The sequence below is a fragment of the Peromyscus leucopus genome, chromosome X (assembly GCF_004664715.2).
Source record: "Peromyscus leucopus breed LL Stock chromosome X, UCI_PerLeu_2.1, whole genome shotgun sequence".
Lineage (NCBI taxonomy): Eukaryota > Metazoa > Chordata > Mammalia > Rodentia > Cricetidae > Peromyscus > Peromyscus leucopus.
Window position 1 is genome coordinate 22,312,885 of NC_051083.1, and position 18,733 is coordinate 22,331,617.

Below are 18,733 nucleotides of genomic sequence, written 5' to 3' on the forward strand. Positions count from 1 at the left end.
TTTGCAGAGGTTATGCGAGTATAGACAAGTGACCCTAAAAGTTCTATCAGAAAACTCCTAGAGCTGATAAACACTTTCAGCCAAGGTGGCTAGCTAGTTAATTATAAAATTAACTCACAAAAATCAGTAGCCCTCCTATATACAAATGGCAAATGGATCAAGAAAGAAATCAGGAAAACAACACCTTCCAAAATAGTCACAAATAATATAAAATATCTTGGGATAACTCTAACCAAGCAAGTGAAAGACTTATATGACAAAATTTTAATATATTAAAAAAAGAAATTGAAGAAGATGTAAGAATGTGGAAAGATCTCCATGCTTATGGATTGGTAGGATAAATAAAGTAAAAATGGCCACCCAACCAAAAGTAATCTATAGATTCAATGCAGTCTCCATCAAAATTTCAACACGATTGTTCATAGATCTTGAAAGGACAATTTTCAGTTTCATATGGAAAAACAAAAAACCCAGGACAGCTAAAACAATTCTGAATAATGTAAGGAGTGTTGGAGGTATCACCATCTCTGACCTCAAATGTTACTACAGAGCTATAGTATTAAAAAACAGCATGGTAGTGGCATTAAAAACAGGTATATCAGGGAGACACTGCAGCCACCGCCAGGACAAGCAGCATGTAAAGACTCTGGTAAGCCACCAGCCACGTGGCAAGGTATAGATTTATAGAAATGGGTTAATTTAAGATAAAAGAACAGTTAGCAAGAAGCCTGACATGGCCATACAGTTTATAAGTGATATAAGCGTCTGAGTGATTATTTTATACGTGGATTGTGGGACTGCGGGGTTTGGTGGAACCTGGAGAGAAGCCCTCCAGCAACAAATGGCACCCAACGGCTTGAGTTTCCACCTTAAACCTGAGAATATTTAATAACCAATTCTAAACAGAGCCAAAACCAGGTTCCTGCTTCTTGTCTCATACAGGCAGCTAGACACCGCAAAGCGCAGGTTTGAACACTGGCGGGTTCCTGGCGTGTGCGTTTGACAGGCAGTATGGCGAAAATGAGGCGTCTGCCAGCGGCACATTAAGCTGTGTGGTAGATTTAGTCTTTACTATTATTTTTTTTAAAAAAAAAAAGAGGTTTCTAGGCTACACGCTGCTTTGATAAAAGCGTAGACCTACTATTTCTGAGACTTGATGACTCCCAGAGCTGGCGGAAAACGTACCACTGCCATGTTGGGAAGCTGAAGTGGGCGGAGCCAGCAGCCACAGCGCCGTTTCAGGCTTAAAAGGCTACATACAGTTTAAAGCAATAAGTTCGCAATAAGACTAATTCAGATGAAATAGTTTATAATGCATGTAAAAATGTACGTAGACTTAAAAAATATATATACTGTTATATAAACAAATAGTATCTAAAAATAAAATGTTTAAAAAAAACAGTAAAAGTAATAAGCCACGTAAAGATGACTATCACACATAAAAATCTGGATTATGTTGTCTTTGATATTCGTAACTAAAGAAAAAACATTTGATTATAAAAAGCTGTTCGGTTATGCCAAAATGTAAATTTTAAAGTTACCTTGACTTCAAAATCTGGATATAAGGATATGTTACTTTGGAAAAGAGGTTCTGCTTTATGTTTCCACAGAAAGCCAGAGGCTATGGATTTGTTCCAGATTAAGATACATAAGGTTTGACCAGCCAAGACCCCTGAAAGGTCTCCGATGACACCATGGCCCAGATGATCCAACATCCAGAGCGGTTTCGAGGCAACTGGTTCACACAATACAGCCTCACGGACTACCCCATAGGCCTAAAATTTTCTTTGCATCCCATAAGATACAGCGCCCCCCTCCAGCAGGAAGTAGTAAGAGATGCTACGCCCAAATTCCCAAATATACCAAGCTGGCTTTAGAGGTGGAATTGGCTCACTCCCCCTCTCTAAACCCAGACATATTGCTTTAAAAAAAATGATTAAGAGATTCTTGTGTCCCAAATCAGAAGAGCCCTCTGGTGTGGGACAGAGAAAAACCAATATTTTTATTTAAAACAAGTTGATTATAAATGTGATCTCTTTCTAAGAAGAAAAGGGGATATGATATAGATATATAGGAGGATATGGAGATGATAAGATAAAAGGGTAGATTAATGAACCTACTTTAAAGAACAACTTGTTTAAAATGTTTACATTGGTATAGATTTTAGTTTATGTTTAAAATGTTTTACATTGGTAAAAATTTTAGTTTATTGATACAAACTTGAAGTTGATTTTGTTATACTGTATATATATATATATTTCCATTCTTGTTTGAGGTATTATGTTAACTCATTAAAATTGTAATGAATAATTAAAATAGATTAATAATTAGTCATCTATGATAATCATATTTGTAGCCATGTTAGTTAAGTCTTCTAGGTATACATAGATATATTTCAGATAGATAGGTAATCTTCAAACACTTCATAGACCTAGAGAATATGGCATTTAAATAACTTAGAATTCTGTTGACGTGAGACACAATTGCTCCTGGCTGCACCAATTGATCCGAGAGAATGTTGGGCTTCTAAGACATTTCCATTTGGAAGTTTGTCTTTTTGGCACAAAATGGCCTACTGGGCAAAGAACTGCCCTTGCCTTAACGGCTGACAGTACAAATGCAATGCTGTCCTTTCTGGACAAGCGGGACACAAGGAAAGCGACCACTGTACTCTGCCAAGACAGGGTAAGATGGTCTCTCAGAATTCCTGCTTCTGAAAATGGTCTGTCAGATACTCTAGGCCTGTAGCCAATTTGAATGCACCAACAATGCTGAGAAACATTAGGTGACTGTCCAGGCTGCCAGCTGTCTTGGTCTACTCTTGCAAGATTCCCGAAAGTTGCTTGCATCCATCTACCATTTCTCAGGTACCATTATGTTCCTTCTCAGGTCTTTGATGTGGTTGAAAACTAGATAGTTGCAATTTCCTCAGTTATGATAAAAGATAAGTTAGATATAAAACCTTAAACTCACAAATATAAGATAGATAGGACATCTTCTTTAATATTGTAACTATAATTCTTGCTCGGTAATTGTTTTGTTATATATAATTTTACCATGTTAAAGTTAAAACCTTACTTTTTAAAAAAAGAAAAAAGGGGGAAGTGCTGTGGATATTGCTCTATATAAATAAAACACTGATGGCCAGTGATCAGGCAGGAAGTAGGTTGCCAGGCAGGAAGTAGGTGGGACAAGGAGAGAGGAGAATTCTGGGAAGTGGAAGGCTGAGGAGGGAGACACTGCAGCCACCGCCAGAATAAACAGCATGTAAAGACTCTGGTAAGCCACCAGCCACGTGGCAAGGTATAGATTTATAGAAATGGGTTAATTTAAGATAAAAGAACAGTTAGCAAGAAGCCTACCATGGCCATACAGTTTATAAGTGAAAAAAAAAAAAACAGGTATATCAGTCAATGGAATTGAATTGAAGTTCTAGACTTAAATTCACACACTATAGACACCTAATTATTTACCAAGAAGCAAAAATACACACTGGAGAAAAGACAGCATCTTCAGCAAATGATGATAGTCCAACTAAGATGGCTGCATGTAGAACAATCCAATTGATTCATATTTATTACTCTGCACAAAACTCAACTCCAAATAGACCAAAGACCTCAACATAAAACCAGATAAAATGAACCTGATAGAAGAGATAGAGGGGAATAGCCTTGAATGCATTGGCACAGGAAAAGACTTTCTGAACAGAACACCAGTAGCACAGACACTAAGATCAACAACTAATAAATGGAACCTCATGAAACTGAGAAGCTTCTGCACAACAAAAGTCACCAATATTCAGACAAAGTGGCAGCCTACAAAATGGGGGGAAATTTTACCAACTACACATCTGATAGAGGGCTAATATCCAAAATATATAACAAATTCAGAAAACTATGCATCAAAAAATATTTTAAAATTAGGTATAGATCTAAAGAGAGGAAACTCAAATGGCTAAGAAATGTTCAATATCCTTATCTGTCAGGGAAATGAAAATCAAAACTTCCTTGAGATTTCATCTTACACCTGTCAAAATGGCTAAGATCAATAACACAAGTGACAGCTCATGCCAGCAAGGATGTGGAGGAAGGGAACATTCACCCATTGGTGGTTGGAGTGAAAACTTGTACAGCCACTATAGAAATTAGTGTGGCAGATCCTCAGGAAGATGGGAATTGATCTACCTCAAGATGCAGTTATACCACTCTTGAGCATATACCCAAAGGATGCTTCATCCTACCACGGAGACAGTTGCTTAACCATATTCATCGATGTTCTATTCATAATAGCCAGAAATTGAAAACAATCTAGACGAATTGATTTTTAAAATGTGGTACATTTACACAATGGAGTATTACTCAGCCATTTTTAATGAAATCATGAAATTCACATGTAAATAAAAAGAACTAGAAAAAACCATTCTGAGTGAGAGACCCAGAAAGACAACTATGGCATGTAATCACTTATATGTGGACAGTAGCTGTCAGGTCAACGATAACCAAGCTATACTCCAGAGAACCACAGAGTTATATATAGAGTAAGGGACTGAGGGAAGGAACAGATAGATCTCCCTACAAAAGGGAAATAGAATATATAGTTATAGATGGATGGTGGTTGCTGAAATGGGAGGATCAAGTTGGCAAGGGGCAGGAGTGAGTGGGATGAAGAAGGAAATACAGGGAGAGACAGCTAAAATTAAGGGCCATTAGTGGAGTAGTAAGGAAACCTAATACAGTAGAAGCTTCCTAAAATATATACATATATGAAGGTGATCTAAGTGAAATTGCCAAATGATGAGGGAGACAGAGCACCAGTTGGACATCTCTTGTCACCAAATGAAGCTTCCAGTCCCAGGATTGAGTTACATGTAATTGAGTTATTGGTCAAAGGGGTCCCATGAGAATCCCCAAACAACACAGACTGTTGCCAAGACTATAGGTTACTCTCCAAAAACTGCCGGCAAGGTCCTATTGATAAAGACAACACTTAGCACAACTCATTGAACAAGGAGAAGTCAAGCTGGTGCCTACATAGAGCCTTCACCCCTCTTTGGTACAGGCACATACTCTGCATGCTTTCAAAAGAGAAACAAAAACCAAGAAGCCACAAACCTTTTATCTACAATGGTGTACTGCCTGCAAGATATGCTAGGCAATTGTAGCGCAAAGCTTGTGAGAGTAACCAACCAATATCTGATCTGACATAAGGCCCACTCCACGAGATGGAACCCATACCCAACACAGCTTGTGTGACCAAGAACCTCAGACTAGATAGCCCAGGGACTTGAGGCAAAACCAAATACTATAGTTCTACTAAAGGAAAGTAACAATAAAATGACTCCTAATGATATTCTGCTATACTCAGACCAATGCCTTGCTCAGCCATCATCAGAGAAGCTTCCTCCTGCAGCAGATGGGAACAAAATACAAGAACCACAGGCAGATATTGTGCAGAGTGGAAGACCTTGGAACACTCAGCTCTAAATGGGATGTCTCCATCAAATCCCTCCCCTCAGGGCTCAGTGAACCTTGCAGAAGGGAGACAGAAAGACTGTGAGAGCCAGAGGCATGGAGGACACCAAGAAAACGAGGCCCTCTAGATCAACATGAGCAAAGCTCATGTGAACTCAGAGACTGAGGTAGACTGCACAGGGCTTGAGTGAGTCCACACCAGGTCCTTAGCATACATATTGTGGCCTCCAGTTTAGTGTTTTAACGGGACTCCTGAGTGTGCAAACAAGTATGTCCCTGAATCTTGTACCTTCTCCAGGACTCTTTTCCTTCTCTTTTTCTATTTTGTCCAATTTCCGATGCATTACTTTTTCTTTCATTTTATCTTATTTTATTTTATTTTATTATTATCCCTTAGAAGCCTGGTTTTTTTTCTAGTTAGAGACAAAAAGGGAGTGGATCCAGATGGGAGCAGAGGTGGGGAGGAACTGGGAGAAGTAGAGGGAGGGGAAACCTTAATCAGGTTATATTATGTGAGAAAAAAATCTATTTTCAATAAAAGGGGGAAAAGATTATCCACTGTGGGGCATTTACCCACCACCCCCACAGTTCCCCAGAGTTTTCTTGAGTGAAAGCAGCAGGAAATATTAGATAGAAGGATTATAGTGGAGAATCTTGCAGAGATAAACAGATAGAAAATAAAGGATAGCCTCGAGAGGGCCTGGAACCTATTCCAATGGCCCCGACTGTCTCTGCCCCAGGGATTTATAGAGACGCCAAGGGTGGAGCAAAAGACTTCCTCCCCCAGCACAGCCAAGTGCAGACCATCTCAGACACCTGCACTCAAGCCCGTGGTCCTGATCATCCTCTATTCAGACCTGCTGGGTAAAGCCACGAGGACCCAAGAATGGGCTCCCACAATCCACCACCATCAAGTTGGCTTCATCCCAAAGATGCAAAGATAATTCAACATACATAAATCAATAAACATAACTTACCACATAAACAGACTAAAAAGACAAAAACCACGTGATCTTCTTATTGGATGGAGAAAAGATCTTGACAACATCCAACATTCCATCATGATAAAAGCCTTAGAGAGACTTGAGGATACAAGAGACATACCTTAACATAATAAAGGGAGTTTACAGCAAGTCCATTAGCCAACAGCATCCTAAAATGAAGAACTCAAGGCAATTCTGCTAAAATCATAAACAAAACAAGGATGTCCACTCTCTCCATACCTGTTGGATATACTCATTGCTAGAGCAATTGGACAGCTGAAAGAAATCAAGAGATACAAATTGGAAAGGAAGAAGTCAAGTACCTTATTTGCAGAAAATATGATTTTACACATAAAGGACCCAAAAGACTCTACCAGGAAACTTCTACAACTGATAAACGCTTTCAGAAAAGTAGCAGGGTACAAATTAACGCATAAAAATCAGTAGTGCTCCTATATAAAAATTAAAACAAAATGAGAAAGAAATCAGAAAAAATGGTGCTTTTCACAAGTGTGTCAAAAAAATAATATAACTGAGATAACTCTAATCAAGCAATGAAAGACTTATATAATAAAAATTTTAAGACATTGAAGAAAGAAATTGAAGAAGACACATAAAGATGGAAGATCTCCCATGCTCATGGACCTATAGATTAATATTGTAAAGATGGCCAGCCTACCAAAAGCAATCTATAGATTCAGTGCCATCCTCATCTATATTTCAACACATCTCTTCACATAAATTTAAAAAAAATCTTCAAATTCTTACAGAAACACAGCAAAAATAGGTTAAATAAAATTATCCCCATAATAAAAGAATGCTGGGGTTATCACCATCCCAGATTCAAAACTATAGAACCATAGTAATAAAAACAGCATTATAATGTGATAATAAAAAAAAAGACACATTGATCAGTGGAACAGAATTGAAGACTCAGGCATAATTTCACACACTATAGACACCTGATTTTTACAAAGAAGCCAAAAATACACACTGGGGGAAAAGACAGCATCTTCAACAAATGGCACTGGTCCAACTGGACAGCTGCATATAGAAAAATGCAAATAAATCATACTATCACTGCAAAAAACTCAACTCCAAGTGGGTCAAGGACCTCAACATAAGATCAGATACTCTAAAACTAATAGAAAAGAGAGCAGCGAATAAGCTTGAAATCAATGGCATAGGAAAGGAATTTCTGAACAGGACATTGATAGTACAGGCATTAAGCCCAACAATTAACAAATGGAGCTAATGAAGCTAAAAAAAGATTCTATACAGCAAAGGACACTATCATTCCACCAATGTGGCAGCCTACAGAATGGGAAAAGAGCTTTACCAATTATACATCTGGTATAAGGTTAATATCTAGAGTAAACAAGGAGGAAAAAAAGCCTGAACATCAAGAAACAAATAGCCCAATTTAAAAATGGATGTAGAATTAAACACAGAGTTCTCCAAAGATGAGACTCAAATGGCTAAGAAACACTTAAAGAAATGTTCAACATCCTTTGCCATCAGGGAAATGCAAATTAAAATGGCTTTGAGATTTTATCTTACCCCAGTCAGAATGGCCAAGATCGATAAAACAAATGGCAGCACACGCTAGTTTGAATGCAGGGGAAAGGAAGCATTTACCCATTATTGGTGAGAGTGCAAACTAGTATGGCCACTATGGAAATGAGTGTGGAGGTTTCTCAAAAAGCTGAAAATCAATCTACCACAAGCTCAGCTCTAACACTCTTGGCACATACCCAAAGGACTCTACATCCTACTACAGAGATAATTGCTCATGCATGTTCGTTGCTGCACTATTCATAATAGCCAGAAATTGGAAACAACTAGATGCCCATCAACTGATGAATGGATAATAAAGTGTGGTACATTTACGCAACAGAATACTATTCATTTGTTAAGAAAAATGAAATTATGAAATTTGAAGGTTAATGGATGGAGCTAGGAAAAAATCATTCTGACTAAGGTACTCCAGACTGGGGGGAAAAAAAGACAAAACAAAACCAATATTGCAACTTTTCTCTTGCAAGATGATGCTAGCTTTAGGTTTTCTATATGTGTGTTTCCATCCAAATAACACAGAGGTTAGGTACCTAGTAAGTGACCACGGGGAGGGGTGGTCTTTCAAGAAAAGTGAAATAGAGTAATATAGTGTTAAACAGAGACAAAGGGAAACTAGAATAGGAGGATTAAATGGAGAGGAGAATGGAGCACAGGGTAAAGGAAGGAATATGGGGATTGACAACTAACACTAATGGCTACTTGAAAAACCATATGGAAGCCTACTCCTGAAGAAGCTTCCTAAAATATATACAAATGTGGAAAGAATTTAAATGGAGTCACCATGGAGAGAATACCCCAACTAGACGTCTTATGCCACTAAGTAAAACTTCCAGTATCAGGAATTGGTTACATCTTGTTGAGTGATTGGCAAATGAGTCTCATAGACCCTCCCAACTATAATAGGCTATTGTCAAGATTATTGGTTACTCTCCATAACCTGATGGGAAGTCCTTATTGCTGAAGACAACACTTATTTATGTCATCTAACATGGAGAAATGAAGTTGGTGCCTAACAAGAAGCTTCACCCCTACTTATTGGCACTCACAGTGCTGCAAGGTACTTGCATGCTACTGGAGGAGAAAAATAATCATCAATTTCACCCAGCTAAAAACCCTGTGACCTAAAACAGAGACGTGCCTCCAAGATACACTGGTGCAAGAGTGGCATAAAAGTTATAGGAATAACCAACCACTTTTTTTTAATTGAATTTAAGTCCCATTCCATGTGATGGAACCTAAATCTGACACTGTTAAAGTGGTCAATAAACTGAGACTAGCTAGTCATGGGCCTAGGGAAACCTACTGCTATCATTCTGCTAAATGAACATAGCAATCAAATGATTCTTAATGACATGTTGCTATAGTCATAGGGCACAGTATCACTCAGTCCTCATTAGAAAAGCTTCTTCTTGCCATAGATAGTAATTAACAAAGAGATCTACTATGGAACAATGTACAGAGAGAGGCTTTGGAGCACTTAGCCCTAAAAGGGATGTCTTTATTAAAACTCTTAAGGATCAGTGATCTATGGGAAAGAAAAGGAGGAAAGATTACAAGAGCTAGGGATGGTAGATGACTGCTAAGAAACAGCCACAACAGAATTGACCCACATATGAACTCACAGAGACTGTGACAGCATGCACAAGACCTACACAAGTTCAAACCAGACAAAATTTCAGCACTGAGAAGGGGAGTGGATACAAAATCCACCCTAACCAAGAAACTATTTGTAGTCAATACTGTTGGGAAGGGGAAAATCAGCTTTCTTCAGTGGAGTGTTACTGGGAATGTCAACCACACTTCAGGGCAGGCCCCATGCTCAGGAATAGTTGGCCAACACAAAATGAACTCCATGGTTTTTTGTGCGTATTTTGTTTCAGATTTGTACTGATGTGGTTTGGATTTTCTCTTGTTGATTTTCTTCTTTGTCTGTTTTGATTTTTTGTTTTTTTGATTTCCTGGGTTGTTTTGGTTTTTTTTGAGAGAGCACATGAAGTTGTGTGGTTAAGGATGTGGGGACAATATGGGAAGAGCTGGGGGATGGGAGATAATATGATCAAAATATATTGTATGGAAATAATTTTTAAACAAAAATTTAAAAAATAAACACATGCACACAAACTAAAAAAGAGAAAAATGTTGTGATAAGAACTGATTCAGAGTTGTTAGCCAGTGATGTCCATAGACCACCCCCAAAAAAATACAGGCCATTGCCACTGCTCTTGGTTACACCCCAGAACTTGACAGTAAGATCCTGTTGCTAAAGATACCACATACTTGAGTCATTGAACATAAAGATGTTACTAACCTGAAAGCTTCATCCTGTTGGCTAGCTTTCATGATGATGCGTAGTACCAGAGTAGAAAAGTAATTCTCGATCACACTCAGCTGTGAATCCTGTCAGCTACAATAATAACTGGCCTGAAAAGACATGCCCGTTAGTGCAATTATGACATCAACATCATGGAATAACCAACCAATTTCTCATTGGATATAAATCCCACTCCACAAGAATGAAACCCATATATAGGACCATTATCAGGCCAACAACCTGTGACTAGACAGGTCATAGGCCCTAAGAGAGAACCCCTTAGTATTAGTTTCTGAAGAGGGAAACAGTTTTCTCTAAGTGTGTTACCCTAGTTAGTCAACTATACTCTAGTGAAAGACTACACACTCCAAGAATAATTCATTGGGCAGCACAGATTGGTCTTGAGGAGTGTTTTTTAAAAGGATACAAAGTTGGGTGGATAGGGAAGAGGTGGTGGATTCCGGAAAAATTGAGGCAAGGTAAATATAATCAAAACATGTTGTATGAAACTCACAAAGAACTAATAAAAAAATTAAGCCCATGGTTGGAGCAGTGTTGGATCCAATGGTAGAATCTTCTATTATTATGTTGCCAATCACCATGCTGTCAATTTGTGTTCTAAATATTTTTACTTATCTATAAATACCTACAGACTAGAGTGCTCTCACTTTGGTGAGAGAAGCTTCCTTTTGCAGTGGGCTACAGTCAATGCAGAGATGCTAACTGGTCTGAGTGCGAGAAGAAAAGACTTGAGTGAGTGTTCAGCCCTCAATGGGACATCTTTATCACACACACATATACCCCTCCAGCCAAGGAATGTGTACATGAGTGTGTATGTGTGTGTGTGTATGCGTGTGTGTTCGTGTGTGTGTGTGTGTGTGTGTGTGTGTGTGTGTGTGTGTTGTGTGTGTGCTACTTTTCTATTTATATGATAAAACACCATGACCAAAGGCAACTTAAGGAAGAAAAAATTTATTTTTGGCTTATGGGTCCGGAAGGACAAGAGTCCATAATGGTGAGGAAGAGGTATGGTAGCAAGCAGCAGACATGGTGGCAGAAACAGGAAGCTGAGAGCTGACATCTTGAATAATAAGCATGAAGCAGAGATAATGACCTAGAAATGGCACCACACTTTTCATCACAAAGCCACCTCCAGTGGCATACTTCCTCCAGCAAGTTTGCACCACCCTCAGTCTCCACAAAACAGTGCCACCAACCGGGGAAACAAATGTTCAAATACCTGAGCCTATTTGGAACACTTCTCACTTAGACTACTATAGCATGAAGTTAGGAGGGGGAGGTATTAGGTGGTATGCTGGGAGAGTAGGAGAGAAAAAGGGGGAGAGGGGTAGATACCATATTTCATTGTATTCATGTGTGAAATTCTCAAAGAACTTTTGTTTTGTTTTGTTTGGTTTTTCGAGACAGGGTTTTCTCTGTGTAGCTTTGCGCCTTTCCTGGATCTCGCTTTGGAGACCAGGCTGGCCTTGAACTCACAGAGATCCGCCTGGCTCTGCCTCCCGAGTGCTGGGATTAAAGGCGTGCGCCACCACCGCCCGGCCTCAAAGAACTTTTAATAACGACTTTAATAATGTCTTCTTCTTCATCTTTTAACTCATTACTGGAGCATTTAGAGGGGAGGAAGGCTAGTTTTTGTATTAATCCTGTCTCATAACCCTGATAATTTTTCTAATTCTAATCATCTAAAATACATTTTAATATTCTATTCAGTCATACTTGTAAATATTTGCATGCTTACTTTTTCTCATGTCTTTTCTCTCTTTATCAGAGCTTTATTTCTGTGTAACTGAAATACAAATAAAATAGTGTTTAATGTAAATAATTTCTTCTTTATCTTAAACTTTTCTTTATTTTTAAGACTTCATATACATGTGAATAGAATATGATCATATTTAGAAAGCATGACCATTTAGCAAAATAACAATAGCAGGATCTACCTTAGGGTCTATGACCTTCCCAGCCATGGGATTTTGACTAGAATTACAGTACCTGGAATGAAAATCCCGCTATGGAGAAGGCCTCAAGTCCAATCAGAAAGTGCTTAGTTACTCCATAAAATGTGTACCGCTATTGCACCAATGGTACTTCTTGCCTGGCAGATCATAATTGTAGCATGCAAGGTCCAGTACTTGGTAAGACCATTGATAGTGGTTTTTCCTCAGCTACTAGGCGAGTGAGCACCTTCTGGCAGTATGAAAACCAGCCAGAAAGGAGGAAGACGGTTCCTGTTCAGTGTGAGACTGATTTCTCTATGCCTGCAGCAAAGTGTGTGGTAGAACCTTACTGGATAGTTCCAGTGGAGAGCCAAGTACAAGAGTGATAGCCTGTGTTATTTTGGGGACACTGGAGCTTCCTTGACCAAAATTCATAGGGAGGTGTCCATGCCTGAACTGCAATTTTTATCTTGAGCCTTTTTTATATTGTTCTTGCACTGGCCAAGACTTTCAGTACAGTTTGAAGAAAACTGATTGCAGTGGGCAGCCTAGTCGTGTTCTCAATCTCAGGAAGTGTTCTCCTTTGCTTTCCTGCTGCTGTAATATACTCTGGCCAAAAAAACAGCTTGAGGAGGGAGAGGTTTATTTTGTCTTCCACTTCCAGGGCCATCACTGAGGGAAGTCAGGATAGGAACATAGAAGCAGGAGCTAAAGCAGAGACCACTTACTGACCATGGCTTGCTCCACTGCTTTCTAATACACGGGTGGCACTTCCCACAATGGTCTGAGCCCTCCTAATCAATCACTAATCAAGAAAATGCCCACAGACATGCCCACAGGCCAGTGTGCTAGAGGCAATTCCTTAACTGAAGTTCTCTCTTTCCAGGTGACTAGTTTGTATCTTGACAAAAAGCTAACCAGCACAAGAAGCATTCAGTATTTCCCCATTAGGTGTGCAGTCTGAAACCATGTATTGTAAATAACCTTCTTTAAATTCTTAGGAAACTGAAGTTTGCTAACGCGAGTTCTTTTTTTTTTTTTTTTTTTTTTTTGGTTTTTTGGTTTTTGGTTTTTTTCAAGACAGGGTTTCTGTGTGTAGTTTTGGAGCCTGTCCTAGATCTCGCTCTGTAGACCAGGCCTGGCCTTGAACTCACAGAGATCCATCTGGCTCTGCCTCCCAAGTACTGGATTAAAGGCGTGCGCCACCCCACCCCCACACCCTGCTGGCTGCTATGAGTTCTTTTTGCTTGTTGGTTATGGTACTTTTCCTTTGCGCCTGTTAAGAGAATCATAATTGTTCTCCAATCACCTGAAGAATTCGCATAAAATTAGAAAGTGAGTAGGGGAGCAGTTCTCTGAATATTTGTGAACTTACTATTGAACAGTCTCTGGGCCTGGAGAGTGTGCACGTGTGTACATGCACAGAGAGGCCAGAGCAGAACTTCAGATGTTTCCCTCTATTGCATCTCCACATAAATGCCTTGAGAAAGGGTCTCTCACTGAACTGGAAGCTTGCCAGCAAGTTCTATGGATTACCTTGCCTCTGCCTGCCAATGGTAGGGTTACAGGCAGGCACAGCCATGCCACACTTTTACATGATTGCTGCGGATTTGAACTCAGGTCTTCATGCTTACAGAACAAGTGTTCTTATCCACTGAGGCCGTCTCCCTAGCCTCCTGAAGATTTCTCTGTATAAACCTTTTAAAATACAAATTCAGCTTATTTAATAGTTATGATTGCTCAGATATTCTCTATTTTCTGTGACTTTGAATAAATTTTATCTGCCAAGAATTTTTTCACTGTATCAAAAATTTCAAATTTGCAAGCATAAAATTCTAATTCAATAGCCTCTCTTTATAATTTAATGTTATATAGTGTAGTGCTCCTTTTGTTCCGGATACTTTCTTACTTTCTGAATCATGATGTCTCAAGGATTCTTCAAAGAACCATTAACTCTGCTGATCTCTGCTGTGGCTCTATTCTCTATTCCATTAACAAGTCTACCATTTCCCTCCTTTAAGGCTACTTATTATCTTTTCTAACTTAAGACAGAAATCCAGCTCTTCCTTTTTAAGATAGATTAATTTAAAGCTACAAAAGTCTCCCTCCACGCAGCCCTAGAGGTATTTCACAAGATTTCAGGTGAAGATTTTCATTCTAGGTCAGTCCAAAATATTTTCTAATTTCCACTGTGAATTTATGTTCAGTGCATAGGATTTTATCCCTTCTAAACCATGGTGCCCAAATTTTAGAGATATAAAAATAACCACCTAAAGTTTTTCTAAAAATGTTTCACACCTCTCCCACCTACCAGATTTATATTTCCAGGGAGTAGGCCTTGGGACCTACATTTCACAAGTCCCAGCGGAATCCAGCTGCAGGTGCATGGCTTCCAAGCCCACGGGTTGGTGGCAGATCATGGGCTTCATAAGTGCAGGCAGCAAGTCTGATCCACCCAAGTCATCTGAGGCCAGCACTGGACCGACATAAAGCTGTGCTTAATGAATGAACCAACAAATGAGGGAAGAAAACAAATAAAATACAATTTTTATATCAAGAGAATTGGAATTGTTGAATGCTATAAGTTAGAGGAACCACTACAGCATCATGTGGTCCCCATTTAAACCGATTCAAAACAGAAATGCACTCCCTGGTCTTCACATTTGTGTTCACCAGGCATTCTTCTCATCTTTTGCTTATTGCTGTCCCGGAACACAACCTTAAGTATGGATTCACGCCTGCCTCCTGGCCCAGAAAAGGTAGAAGTAGCACTGGAGATATCCTGACAGGGACTGTTCTGAGCTTGGTGTCTCGAACTCCTCCTCCACCTCCCTCCAAGCCAGCTCCCAGACCCTGCCCATAAAACTCCATTCTAAATAAGGTTATCTACCCTGTCTTCCAAGCCTTCCCATGCCAAGCCTGAGATATTTCCACCAAGTCTTTGTCCAAAACCAGACCCCAGACCTTTACAAGTCCTGCCCTCTCTACACGAGTAGCCTAAGCTACTCGCTACTTCTCCTCACCTCCACGCAGGCTTCTCTCAAGTCAGAAAGGCCTGAGCCTGATTTTGTCAGCCAGCTATTGTCCTGGCAAGAACAGCCACCACACCAAGCATCCCCATTCAGTCAGCCAGCCAGCCAAGTTCTCCCGGTCTCGCCAGCCCCCTCCCCCAACCCCAGCCGCCCGCCCCAGGGAGGACCTTGCTGGTGGCTGGGAGTCTCCAGGCTGCTCAGCCTCCCTTCTTCCCTCCCTTGCTCTCCCTGCTTCCCTCCCTCCTCCACCCGCCCCTCGGCAGGGACTGTGCAAATCGAGAGAGGGGAGGACCAACAGGCTACACAGGGTCCGGCTAAGGGGCCACGACTCCTCACTGAGACCCTATCCAAGCTAGGTGTTCCCCGCATCGTGGAACCTGGATTTGTGTGAAGCGGGGTGATTCCCGGCCAGGAAGGTCCTTCCGGCAGGTCCACCATACCTTCGTCTCGCATCAGGACCCCTCTTGGATGCTCTGAGCCACCCTTCTCAACCCGGATCTAAAACCTGGGACACGGCTATCAGGCCAGCCTCTCTCTCCCTCCACCCCTCCCCCTCTTTCTGGCGTCCATCCCCTCCCCAACACCACCTCTGCTGCTGCCTCTGGCTGTGGACCTGCACCTCTTCTCCATCCTCGCCAGGCCCGGAGAGTGAGGTTAGCCTGGATGAGAGTGTGCCCCTAACCTGGGGCCCTCCCAGGCCATGGCTCGTGTGCTCCCAGGGAGGAGTCCAGGACCCTGAGCATCTGCTAGAAGCTTGGCAGAGGCCCCCGCTGGGACCGTGTCTTCTGAGGACAAAAGGCTGCGGCCAGCAGGCAGACTGGTGGGGGGTGCGGGGGAACCGGCAGCCAGGCAGGCAGACCAGTAGGGAAGCCAGCGCTGGCCCCCTCCCAGACTGGCGGTAGCATGAAGATGGGGTGGGAGTGTGTAGCGGGAGAAGCACCTGCCAGGACCCCCACCTGCCCGCTACTTGGGCACCCCAAAGCTGTGTGCTGCCCACCTGGTGTTCCCCAACATCTCCAGCTCTACCAAGTGCACCCTCTGGCACCTGCTTCCCCTGCTGCCAGCGATTTAGACAACCAGGCTGTATCCACGCAACAGAAGCAGGAGTGTCACTGGCTGCCAGATCACTGAGGTCCCACAATGTGGCCTGGACTGTGGTGTATCCTGGTTGAGATCGAGTGAGCCCCTTCCTGAATTCCAAGACAGTCCTGCTAAGAGAACCCAGGTAAGTAGTCAGCATCTTTCCATGAAGGGGCCAGGGGAGGAGGGGAACTGGGACTTCTCTTCTGTCTCCCCACATATTTCAGTCTCTATCACTGTCATGCTTCCTGTCCGTTAGTCTCTCTGCTTCATCACTGACTATGACAACACTCAAGCCCCGGGACTGCCTGCCTCTCTTTCCCCATCTTCCTTAATCCCGAATGTCCCGTAAGAAAGGGAACCACCACCTGTTTCCCCACTCCCAACCCCTCCAGGGTCTGTTTCTATCATTATGGTCACAATTCGACACAAGACCATTCCCTGTGAGCTAGCTGTGGAAGGGGTACCTGGGGGCCCAGTGAGCCTTGTTCTCACAATGCCTGCAGCTTCCTTTCCTCCCTCCTTCACCCTTCTCCAGGTTCCTTGGCTTGCAGAAATATGTGTGAGCTCTCTCTCTCTCTCTCTCTCTTTTCTCTCTCTCTCTTCTTCCTCTCTCTCTCTCTCTCTCTCTCTCTCTCTCTCGTGCGTGTGAGTGTGTGTGTGTGTGTGTGTGTGTGTGTGTGTGTGTGTGTGTAAGAGAGATAGAGACAGAACCTGGGCAGCAAGCAGGTGGGTAGCTATGACGAGAAAGCTGCTCCTAGTGCAGGCTACCCCTCATTCCTTCCTTTATTCTTTTCCCAGTCTCTACCCACAGGTAACATACTTTTGCTCACTCACCCTGGAAGATGTGTCCCAGCTAGTGGGAGGAAGCGGCTATAGGAATAGAGGAAGGTAAGGTGGGGGTAGGGAGCACATTCAGGCCATGGGCTCTGAGAGAGCTTGAACATGTCCCCATGACAATAGACAGGGGACAGGAACAACATAGTGGTCCCCTCACTGTGGGCCCTGGCTTCTATCACATGGCTCTCTGTTTCTGTTTCAGATACCCATATTGTGTTGGGGACCTCCAGATCAATGACACAGTAGCCAGAGGTCCCTGTATCTGGAAGTGCAGGAAAACCTGGTATATGGAGAACATGGATTCTACTAGGGACACGGCTCCTAACTACTAGCTCACAACTTTAGTGGAGGCATGTCACTTGTTGAACCTTGGTTTTCCCGTTTGTCAAGGAGACTGGTAACCCTTTCTTTGTGGATGTGTGCAGGGATTAAATAAATTGATGGCATGCAAATAATTAAATGTGTGCATAGGGTGGCACTGAGCAGTGTCAGCAAAGCTCAGGATCAATCTTATTGCTGGTTGTTCATGATTTGTATTGCTATTGATTAGAAGAAGGATTAGCACCTTTTCTCCAGCGTCTCAGCAGAGATCTAGAGAAGGCAGCAGGTGGGGAGATGGAGGGTCGCAAGTGGAGGGAAGTAGAACAGCTTTATGCTGTTTCTTCTCATTTGTAAGGAATGATGGGTAGCTGTGAGCAGTCACCCCTATCCTACTTGGGGCTCTTTCCCTGCACTCGCTCCTATTTGTGCACACACACACACACACACACACACACACACACACACACACACACCAGACTGTGAGCCAGCAGAGGCCTGGCTTACAGCCTACAGCATTTCTGGCCCTGGTATGTGTCCCTCTGTTGAGGGGAAATTAGCAAGAGTTTGGCGTATGGTCAGTGGTTCGCAGGGACTAGAGACAAGGCTGAAGCTTTTGAGATTATAGGGCTTTGAGGAGAGCTGGGGTGTGGTCCATGCAGTAGCCAGACCTGTAGCAGAGTTTGCCCACCTAGACCCTGGGTTGGGGAGAGTGGGGTTTCCTAGCTGGTTTCTATATATGGAGATGTGGTGGGATACCAAGGGGAGGGGGCAGCAGAAGAGCCAAAAGAAGGGAGAGATTGAAGACAGGTTTCCTCTGAGGGACAGGGAGGGCTAGGACGTTTAGACATGAGTAGACTTTCCTGAAGAAGCATTTGGTGTGGAAGGGAGAGGACCTAGCCTGTTGCCCAAGGGTATCTGGACCTGAAACTAAGCATAGTATACATGAAAACAAGTGACCGCATGTATAGTCTGTGTGTACTTGTCTCCTCTCTGCACTGTAGGTGTATATGAGTTTAAATGTGTGTGTGAACAGGCTATGTGATGGCATATGGGATTGTGTGGGTGTCTGGATAGGTTTGTGTCTGTACTGGAGGGTATGGTTTTGCATATCTGGTGAGCAAATGGTCATGCTTGATTCTAACCCAAGTATTTGTGTGTTTCT

The 18,733-nt window shown here is 42.0% G+C and overlaps 2 long non-coding RNA genes across 2 annotated transcripts; one reads left to right on the top strand and one right to left on the bottom strand.

Annotated features, from left to right (window-relative positions):
• Nucleotides 1-10,359: 10,359 nt before the first annotated feature.
• On the bottom strand, nucleotides 10,360-15,468 carry LOC114683393. The gene is made up of 3 exons (XR_003733154.2): nucleotides 15,322-15,468; nucleotides 14,610-14,795; nucleotides 10,360-10,453 (listed from the first exon to the last, which is right to left on the bottom strand). It is a non-coding gene; the product is annotated as an uncharacterized LOC114683393 (long non-coding RNA).
• Nucleotides 15,469-16,513: 1,045 nt separating this feature from the next.
• LOC114683384 lies at nucleotides 16,514-18,333 on the top strand. The gene is made up of 3 exons (XR_003733150.1): nucleotides 16,514-16,555; nucleotides 17,212-17,301; nucleotides 17,453-18,333. It is a non-coding gene; the product is annotated as an uncharacterized LOC114683384 (long non-coding RNA).
• The last annotated feature ends 400 nt before the right edge of the window (nucleotides 18,334-18,733 follow it).